This window comes from Chinchilla lanigera, unplaced genomic scaffold (genome assembly GCF_000276665.1).
Source record: "Chinchilla lanigera isolate Chin_1 unplaced genomic scaffold, ChiLan1.0 scaffold00021, whole genome shotgun sequence".
Classification (NCBI taxonomy): Eukaryota; Metazoa; Chordata; class Mammalia; order Rodentia; family Chinchillidae; genus Chinchilla; species Chinchilla lanigera.
Genome location: NW_004955422.1, coordinates 26302393 through 26313135, shown reverse-complemented (window position 1 = coordinate 26313135; position 10743 = coordinate 26302393). Strand labels below are relative to the sequence as shown.

The 10743-nt window shown below is 41.0% G+C and overlaps 1 protein-coding gene across 2 annotated transcripts in view; it reads right to left on the bottom strand.

Annotated features, from left to right (window-relative positions):
• Positions 1-10743, bottom strand: part of Trpc4ap (transient receptor potential cation channel, subfamily C, member 4 associated protein) — an 81528-nt gene that overhangs the window by 70329 nt on the left and 456 nt on the right. The window lies entirely within an intron of this gene.

Genomic DNA, 10743 nt, shown 5'->3' with positions numbered 1-10743 from the left:
TATTTTTTTTTTTAATGAATAAATAAAAGCTAATGCTGGCAGATACGGTGGCGAACACCTGTAATCCTAGCCCTTGGGAGGGTAAAGTACTTGGGAGGGTAAAGGAAGACTGCCATAAATTCAAGGCCAGCCTGGGCTATGCAGTGAGTTCAGGGCCAGCCTGATCTATATAGCAAGACCCTGTATCAAAAAAATAAATAAACGAAACTATTATAACTATTACTATATTAAGTAAATTAAGTAAACAGGTTTATGTCCCAAATCCTCAGTTATTACATTTACTGTGAATGTGCTAAATGCTCCAATCATAAAGAAAATTTGCTATGCTGCCTACTAGAGAAACGTATAGAGGCTAAAAGCACAAGAATGGGAAATAACACGCGACGTAAACACACACCAAGAGAAAGGCAGGGTAAGCATTAAAGTCAGCAAGGCTCAAGGCAAACAGTACTACCAAAGACAGGTACTTTTTAAGGATAAAAGTGTCAATTCGGATTTTACAGTTCTAAATTTGAATATATCATAAAAGCTTCAACATATACAAGCAAAAACAGAATTAAAAGAAGTAAGGAAGCCCATAATCATAGCAGGAGATTTTTGTATTTCTTACAGAAACTGATATATGTAGGCCAAAAATTAGTAAGATATACAATATTAATAAGATACAGACTATTTCAAAACCATTAAATAAAATTAATATACACACAGCACAACATCTAATAACTGCTGTCTGCACATCATTTATGAGAATATTTGCAAAATGACCATTTGCTACCAGATCAAGCAAATGTCAGCATATTTAAGGGAAGTGAAATACAGACTACACTGTATAATCATAGAGCAATTAACCCAAAATCTATTAACAGAAAGATAACTATAAAATCTTCACATTTAGAAATTAAATGTACTTCTAAAAAATGTATGGGTCAAACAGAAATCTAAGTACAGCCCGGAGTGGTGGCACACATCTGTAATCCTAGCACTTGAGAGGCTGAGACAGGAGGATCACTGTGAGCTCGAGGCCAGCCTAGGCTACATAGTGAGTTCCAGAACACCTGGAACTACATCTTGAGACCTTGTCTCAAAACAAAAAAGAAAAAGAAAAAAAGAAAAAGAAATCTAAGTAGATATATGAAAATTTCTTGAATGAAATAAAAATATTACATATCAAAACTCATGGGTTATAACTAAATCCATGCTTAGTGACTATTACAAAACCTCACAAAGAGAAGTGGTAGGCCAGTTTCATTCATGAATACAGAAGGGAAAACATTATTACTAAAAAACTTAGTGAATCAAATTTAATAATTTATAAAAAATGGGAATTCGTATCAGAAATTAGTAGTTTAATATTTGAAAAATTATATTCAATGTAATTCACATTAACAACATAAAGAATTATTTAAACATCTGAATTGATGCACAAAAAGCACTTTGATATAATTCAACATCCATTCATGATAAAATCATTAATGCAAAAAAGAAGTGAATTTCTAATAACTGGTGTCTACAGAAAAATCTTACTGCAAGGGGCTGGGGATTTAGCTCAGCGGCAAAAGCGCCTGCTTGGCAAGCGCAAGGTCGTGAGTTCGGTTCCCGGTACCAGAGAAAAACCAAAAAAAAAAAAAAAAAAAAAAATCTTACTGCAAGTATCACACTTAATAGTAAAATGTACAAGGCTTTTTCCCTCTTAAAACAGCAAGACACTACCTTTATTCATTGGATTAGAGGCCTTAGTCTTGCAGAGTAAGGAAAGATAAAGAAAACAGAAAAGAAAAAAGTAAAACTTTATGCAGGTACTGATCCTCAACTGTACACTTCAAAAGAGGCTAAAGGTAAGTTAGTAAACTATTACAGAAATATAAAAATCAATCTCACCTTTTCATTACAGCTATAGTTCTAAAATACATAGCTTTCAAAACACATCTACAAGAGATGGAAGGAAGAGAGAGGGGATAGCGGAAGGCGACGTAGAAAGAATTAAGGTGAGCTATGTACAAGTACCAATCCTCACAATGAACGTAATCATTATGTACTGAAACCACGAACAAATAACAATAAAATCAGAAAGAGCTGTAAGAATGTACCTGCTCACTGTAGTATGTACATGAATGGCAAGGCGATCTTAACTGTAAGATCATAAACGTAAGCCTATTCTGTATACGCCACCCCAAATCAACACATAGAAAATAGGACAGTGTTATACCAGCCCAGGGATAAACAGGCCAGTAAAACGTATCAGACATGAAAAGGAACCCTGCACATATATCTGACTGGTAACACAGGTGGTACTAGAGAGTGTACTTTCCAATGAATAATAATGGGTCAAACTGGTATCCATGTGGAAAACCTCACAACATACTCTAAGATCAGTTCTCAGGGGAATGTAGCATATATCTGAACATAAAAGGCCAATCAATAAAGCTTCTAAAGAGATACAGAATATCTTTGTGACCTTAGAATAGGCAAAGATTCTTAAACAGAAGACAAAAAACACTAACCATAAAGAAAAAGGGATTTAATGAACTGTAATAAAAATTAAGCACTTCTGTTCATCAAAAGATCTTACACATTAAAAAGACAAAAGAATGAGAGAAAATATTTTCAAAACATCACTACAAAGGGCTCACTCATTTCCAGAAAATGTAAAGAACTTCAAAAAAAAAACATCTCATCAAGTTTAAAACAAAAAAGGCAACATAAGAGGAAACTGTGCAAAAGATATGGTCAATAAACCTCTGAGAAGATGCCCAACGTCACTAATCCATCAAAAGAGCACAGACTTTATATCTAAAATGTGCCAATAAACTTAATTTTTTAAAAAAGAGAACACATACTAAACCGTAATAATATGCTATCACATAACTGTGAGAAAGACTGAACTTAAAAACAACACCATGGTTAGCTGGAACATGGATCTTACGTACACCACTGGTGCAAGTGTAATTAGGACAGTCACTTGGGAAATTCTTCAGTAATAGCTACTGATGCTGAGCCTATAGATATCCTATAATCCAGCAATTCTACTTCTAAGTACCTCCCCCCAAACTGTACAAATAGGTACAAAAATGTGAAAAAGAATGTTCATGTCAATGTTGTTGTCAATTGACAGTTCAATTGTCATTGACAGTTCAAGACTAGAAAGGTTCTAAATACTTCTTAAAAGTAGAATGTATTGTGATCCATTAATAAAATAGAATACTATGCTACAATGAAAATGAATGAACTATAGCTTTGCCAATTTTGTGGACAAATCTAACAATCTGGAGCAAAAGAATGTACTTGTTTAAAAGCAATGGTACAAGGGGATTTAGCTCAGCGGCACAATGCCTGCCTGGCAAGCACAAGGTCATGAGTTTGATTCCCAGTACTGGAAACCCCCCCAAAAAAATAAATAAATAAAACATAAAAGCAATAATACAATATTATTTAAAATTTAATGGAAATTAACTTCCAATTCAGAATTCTATACCTAGCTAAGTGAAATATACAAGTGTCAGAATAAAAGACATTTTCAGAAATGCTAGGTGTTATGGTTTGTGTCTAGATGTCTCTGCAAAGCCTCATGCAGTCATGGGGGTCAGGCTTTTCAGAGGTGGTTGAATCCACACCACCCTGCCTTGGAGCCAGCCGATTGTGTACTGCAACCTCTACAAGCTGTGAGCTAAATAAATCTTTCCTCCTTTAACTTTGAGTGTTGAATATTTTATCTCAGCAACAAGAGAAAAGTAACTAAGACACCAGATTTGTTTGTTTGTTTGTTTGTTTTTTAAGACACCAGGTTTTTACAAAATTATCTCTCCTGTACTCTAGCAGCTAGAGAACATGCTGGGGCAGGGTTGGGGGGGGGGGACGACGATGGGGACACAGGGGGGACGACATGACTTAGGAAACAGTGTCTAAAGCATGAAAAAACCAAGTATGTTGTATTTAAAGTTACAAGAATTGCCAGATATAGTAGCATACACCTATAATCCCAGCACTCAGGAGGCTGAGGCAGGAAGATTACCTTGAGTTTGAGGCCAGCCTAGACTACATAGCAAGATCCTGGCTCAAAAATAAAGTTCCAAGAATTTACATGTCTTAGAATGCTAGTAAGAATGAATGAAGGACTTTTTTTTTAAAAAGAAATTACAAATTTGCAAATTCTGTAATTCAAATTTTTAAAAGATGCAGTACTGTGCCAATGAACGATGGCAGACTCAAAAGGCCGTGGTGTGTGTGTGTAAGTCTGGGAAGGGGTAAAAACAGGGAGGAAGAGGAAGAAAAAAGTGGTGGAAAGGAGCTGACTGCTACCAGGGAATGTTCTGTACGACTGTGACCACACTGACTATACACATTTGTCAAAACTCCACAGCTCTATGCTAAAAAAGGCGAATTTGGACCAGAGATGTGGCTTAGTGGCAGACACTGTCCGACCATACATAAGCTCCTTGGTTCAATCCCCAGCACCAAAAACAAAACAAAAACCAAAACAAAACCCTAAACTGTACTGTGTTGTCACAGTTTGGAAATGACGCGTCCCCGGGGCTCGTGTACTCAGGGCCGCAGTTTTCAGAGTGGATGGGCCTTTGGGAGGTGACTGAATCATGAGGGCTCTAACTTCACCAAGTGGATTAATCCACTGGTGAGTTCTAGCTCGGTGGATTTACTGGGAGGTAGGCCTAACAGTATGAAGCGGGTCACTGAGGGTGGGATTTGAAGGGCTTATTTTGTTCCTGGCCCATTTCTTTCTTGGGGTTTGGTTTTGGTTTTGGTTTTGAGACAGGGTATTTCGTTTGAGGTAGTTCAGTCTGCCATCTTTCACATAGCCCGGGCTGGCCTCAAACTCACAGCAATCCTCCTGCCTCAGCCTCTGTGTGCTGAGATTACAGGTGTGCGCCACCACACCCAACCCCTTCCTGTTTCAGGTTTTCTGCTGCCAGGAAGTAAGCAGCTCTCCCCATCCACATCCATCCACCTCAGGGCAGGGACACAACAATGATGAGCCACCGTGGACTAAACCCTTGACACTGCACAAGCAAGTCTTCTCTCCTTTAAATTGTTATCCTCAGGTATTTAGTCACAGTGATGGAAAGCTGACACCCTGTGTAAATCCACCTCAAAGGGGGGATGCTAGTCTATGCACTGTCCAGCTGATGCTGCAGCACAGTTCCTAATAAGGCCTTTCAGATGGCACAATAAAAGGAACAAAAAGATTGTCTTTAAAGCTAAAATAAAAAAATTATACAAAATCAATATAATTCTGCTGTACACAATAATTTTATGGTCAGCATAATGTAAATACTTAATACCAACAGCCAGAGCTGTGACACAGCTACCCTGGGAGAATGGTGGAGACATAAGGTAGCATAATGCACTGTGAATTAAATCCTAGTATTTTATAAGAGAAAGAAATAGATAACAGCAAATTGAAACATCAATAAATCTAAACCTATTATTAGAAATACTGGCTCTTTGGTTTCCTGGGTCCTTCTCAAGGGTGCAGACCAAGGGCACAGGGTACAGTTGTTTTTATTACCAGGCTCATGAAACTCAAAAGATGAGGTTGGGTGTGGTGGTGCACACCTATAATCCCAGCACTCAGGAGGCTGAGGCAGGAGGATCGCTGCTCAACTCCAGCCTAAGGTACATACTCAGTTCAAGAACAGCCTGAATTACACAGTGAGACCCTATCTCAAAAAACCAAAAAACAAAACAAACAAAACTCAGAGATTGATGGATCACAGCCCAATATTCAACTTCACAAGGAATTTGTTACTACTTCTATATTGTTTTACAAAACACTTACTCGCATTTAAAAATAATCATTTGGATTTTGCTTTCCTTGTGAACAGCTGAGCAGTGCAGTGGAAGTGCTATCATCCAGTCCTCCGCACAGCTGAACTGCGGGCAAGGCTTGCTCTTGGAGTACTTGTGGTTTGACAGCTTATAGCAGCGATAATCTCTTACACCAAGTGAGCTACCAACCTGTTTAGCCACTGTGACATTTCTAGACGTTTAGTTTCCATTGATTTATTTTGTCTTTACTGCTTTCTTTAAATAATTAAAGGCTAAATTTCTCAGAAATAAAATGTATTATCTTTCTTATTTAATCTTAAATGTACGGTAATCTAGTGCCTCAAAATATCAAATTGAGTGTAAGAATTTCTAATGATTAAAAATGTTAGGTAATTCCAACCAATGTTAACCGCTGAACAGTTATGTCCATTTTAATGGTGCTTATATTGTTTTGATAAAACTGGGAGTGAATTTTAGGGCTTAGGAATACAAAGACTTCCTGGGGAAAGCAACAGATTTTTAAGTGAGACTTTATCCAATACAGGAGTTTTTCAGTATCAAATTACCCCGGATGGGAAAGAGGAGATTTATTTGACATAAATTCCTAGGTTCCACAAACATTAATGCTCAGAATAAGGCTAAAGAAAGAAACGTCTATTAAAATGTAAGAAGTAGGGCTGGAGGTGTAGCTCAGTGAGCAAGTGTTTGCCTAGCTGGTGCCAGGCTACGGGTGTGACCCCCAGCACGGCGCACACAGCAAATGGCACTCAGGTGAACTGAGATGTGCCAGTCGTCATAAAGGACACAAGGCCCTGCACTGCGGAAAGAGAATGGGGATTCCAATCAGACCACGTAACTGAAGGGCATCTGCGGACAACCCCAGCGCCCAGGGTTTACTAGGCCAGTAGCGGTGAACCGACGGGCTGCTTGTATCACGAAAAGCTCTAGGTCCCCATCACTGACCCAGTCCACCCTTTCTCTCAACCCCCACTGACTATTCAGGGCCTTGTGTGATCACGGTATGGAATCCAGATTTGATTCTAACTGCAAAGGGATGTGGTTGAAGAGTTCTAAAAGAGCAAGAGATTGATAAGACCTGATTTGCTTTAAGGGTCAAAGGTGCTAACGCAGAGGAAGGGGCTCGGTAAACTCCAACCTGCAAAGCATGGTGCCAGCGTATTTTATTACCCTGACAGAGGGCGGACAAAGGGCGGAAAGGCAAACTAAAGTCCAAGTAGGACGGGCCCATCCTAAACCAGGCGGCCCTAGTCTTCTCCCCAGCTCCCCTTACATACTATTTAGAAAGATAGGGAGGATGAGATTTGATGGAAGAAGAATTAAGATTTTGGTCTTCAACATTTTTAAACTGACCTTGTCCATTAGGTGTCTGGACGGAAATGCTCAGCAGGTAGCTGGATATACAGTACCTACACATCTGGGGCTAAAGGGAGAAATCAGGACTGGAAATACAGACGGGCCCATGAGGACAGCACAGAGTACCTATCAGTCACAGTCCAAGCTAAGCTTCATACAGTTACCACACTTCAGTCACCATGTGAAGCGTTTTATATGCATACACCCATTTGGCCTCCATCACAGCTTTAGGAGGTTAGGTCCTGTGATTATCCCTATTGTACTAGTGAAGAAGCTGAGGCATAAGTAACTTGTCTAAATTCATAAAGCAAGTATGTATCAGATTCAGCTCTTAAACTTTAGGCAATCAGACTCTGGAATTCTTTAAAGCCATGGGACTGCTGGGAGATGGAGGACACAGTGTTTCATTTTCGTGAGTTGTTAGTATCAAGTGCCTGGCAAGGTTTCAGGCTCTGCTGACACATATGTGCTGCACTGGCTAAGCTTTTTACCATATGACTCTTTTAACGCTTTCTGTGGTAGATAACCATTTTGGGGGGAGGGGTTGAGACATGGTCTCCCCATGTAGTTCAGGCTGGCCCCGAGCTCACCGTGTAGCCCAGGCTGGCCTCCATGGCAATCCTCTTGCCTCAGCCTCCCAAATGCTGCGATTACAGGGGTGTGCCACCTGGCTGTTATCACTATTTTAGAAACAAGGAGACAGGCTCAAAGAGATGAAGTAACTCAACCTAGGTCGTTCAGCTAGTAAGGGACAGAACTAGGATTTAATTCACAGCCATCTTAGTTCAAAACTGATATTCTCCAAGGAAATTCCACCACACACTACAACACAGAGGAACCTTAAGGATATTATTCTAAGTTAAATAAATCAATCACCGAAGACAAATACTGCATGACTTCTCTTATATGAGGTTATCATCTAAAGCAGTCAAAACTCTCAGAAACAAAAAGCAGAAGGTTGGCTGCCAAGGGCTGAGGGTGGGGAAAATGAGTTGTTCGGTGGGTATACAGTTTCACATCTGCGAGATGAGAATGTTCTAGAGATCTGTTACACAACAACATGAGTATATTTAACACTGTTGAACTGTACACTTATACATGGTTATGATGAAAAAGTTAGCTATGTGTATTTTAACCAGAATTTCAACTTTTTAAAAGCCTAGTTTTGGGCCAGGCGTGGTGGCGCACACCTGTAATCCCAGCACTCGGGGATCGTTGCAAGTTCGAGGCCAGCCTGGGCTACAAAGTATGCTCAAGGCCAGCCTGAACTGCATAGTGAGACTCTGTTTCAAAAAGACAAAATAAATAAATAAATAAAAATTTTTAAAAATCTAGTTTGGGGAGAGGGAACAGGGACAAAGAAAGAATTACCATGTGTTATGTACATGTGCCAACTCCCCCCGACGAATGTAATCAGCATGTACCATAAAACAGATGAATACAAATGTTAAAAATAAAGTTTTCCTACATGTCACGTAACAGACATGTTTACTGTGCAGTGGAAAGACTGGTGAGCAAATAATTTATTCTGCAGCATGTAAGAGGGGCGAGGGAGGGTGGGCAAGAACAGATCGAAGAGAGCTACAAAGAAAGGGAACACGTGAAAGATGGTCTCCACTTAACCTCACTGTACCTCTGGGCAGGGGTTTCTGTCTCAATCTGACATGCCACTCCCACACCCATTACACACCTATCAGTTACCATGATGCCTAGCTTACACCAGCCTCACATATTCCAGTTGTGTTCTAATCTGGTGAGCTCCTGAAATTCCTCCCATCCTAAATCTTTCTGCACTGGAAACAAATTACATTTGCCTCATTCATCATGCTACAAAACTTCTTTTTGAGGCAGGGTCTTGCTGTGTAGTCCAGGCTGACCTTGAACTCACAGCAGTCCTCCTGCCTCAGCCTCCTAAGTGCTAGGATAACAGGTGTGTGCCACCATGCCTGGCCAAAAAACATCTACTTTTTGTTCTTAGAACATACATTATGAATCAGTGTTTAGGATCATATGACCTAACACTTCTGATCCTTAGTTTCCTCATCTATGTTAAGAGAGAATTAAATGGTTGTACACTTTGCATGGCACTCGATCTAAATGGGCTAGGATGTAGCTCAGTGATAAAATGTTTGCCTAGTATGTGCAAGTCCCTGGTTCAATCCCCAGGACCAAAAACATAACAACAAACTGAAGTACATTCTCTCTTAAGAAAGGTTAGTCAGTCCCCTTTCTGTCTGTCCCCACATCCCCAGCCTGCAAAGGTGTTCTAGCTTAGAGGACACAGCAAGTATTTTCAGGATCTTTAGACAGACAGAGAGGAATTCACAAGGGAAAAAAAAGTCACCATCGTTTGTGGTCGTCTGTGTCTGGGAAAATATGGCTCACCCGGAACCACTCCTCCATCTGCACCCTCCGCATACAAAGACCACCTGGCCTTTATCTTTTTTTTTCCTTTTTTTTTTCTTTTTTAAGACAGGGTCTCAGCACTTAGCGCAGACTGGCCCTGAACCTGCTACGTGGCCCGGGTTAGCGAGGAACTTGAAATGCTCTTGCCTCAGCCTCTCAAATGCTGGGATTACAGGCGTGGGCCACCTAACCCGGCTGAGTCTACATTCAGAAAGTTCAAAACTAAACTGAAATATGTAAAGGCATACTGTGAAAAATCTCACTCCCATTCTCTCCTCCTTGTACTCAATTTCAAGTCCTCTCCCACTGGCCACTATTAAGTTTCTTGTTTATCCTTCGAAACTTTATATAAAAGCTTTCTTTACATGGAACTAATGTTTTACAGGTGTTCGCAGGTATGTTCTGAACCATGGGGCCTGAGAGGAGAGCAAGAAGACCAGGTGGTCGCATCCATCCTGCTTTACCCTAAAGAATGCCCCTCACTTGTCCAAAAAAATAGTAACCACACATTGGGTACCTGTTACAAGCTAGACACTGAGTGTAACATCACCTGATTACCCTCCTGCCCTTACTAGGTAGCAGAAATGCACTGACAGTTAAACCAATTGTCCCCTTTGGTCCTCACAACTTTAAAAGGTAGGTCCCAGTTCTCATCCTCATCTTATAAATGAGGAAACTGAGGCACAGAAAGGCAACTTGCCCAAGCAAGAGAGCAGAGCTTTGAGCCCAGGCCTGACTTGAGTCCTCGCTCTAAACCATGACGCTCTACGCGAGCGAAACAGTCTGCATCCGCGGGAGTCAGCCGAACGTGGACGACAGGCGAGAAGGGCAGACAACAAAGAAAGAACGTAATTACAGACGAAGGAAGCACCGGGAACGAAACAGATTCGGGGCTTTGGCAGAGGAACATCGGGACCTACTCTGGAAAGGGGAGGGAGCATGTCAGGGTAAGGCCTCTCTGAGCAGATGACATTTATGATACGCCTGGGAACCGTTTGGGGGCTGCAGTGAGGACCCTCGCTCCATTCACAGCGGAAAAACTCCAGACCTGCAGTCAATGAAGCAAACTCGCCACGGTCCCCAGACGTGCAGACGTGGCGCAGGGGAAGGAGGACCCGAAAACCGGGCCCCGGGCTCGTACACGCCGTCAGCGCCCACAGCGGCGCAGCCCGGCTCGGCCTG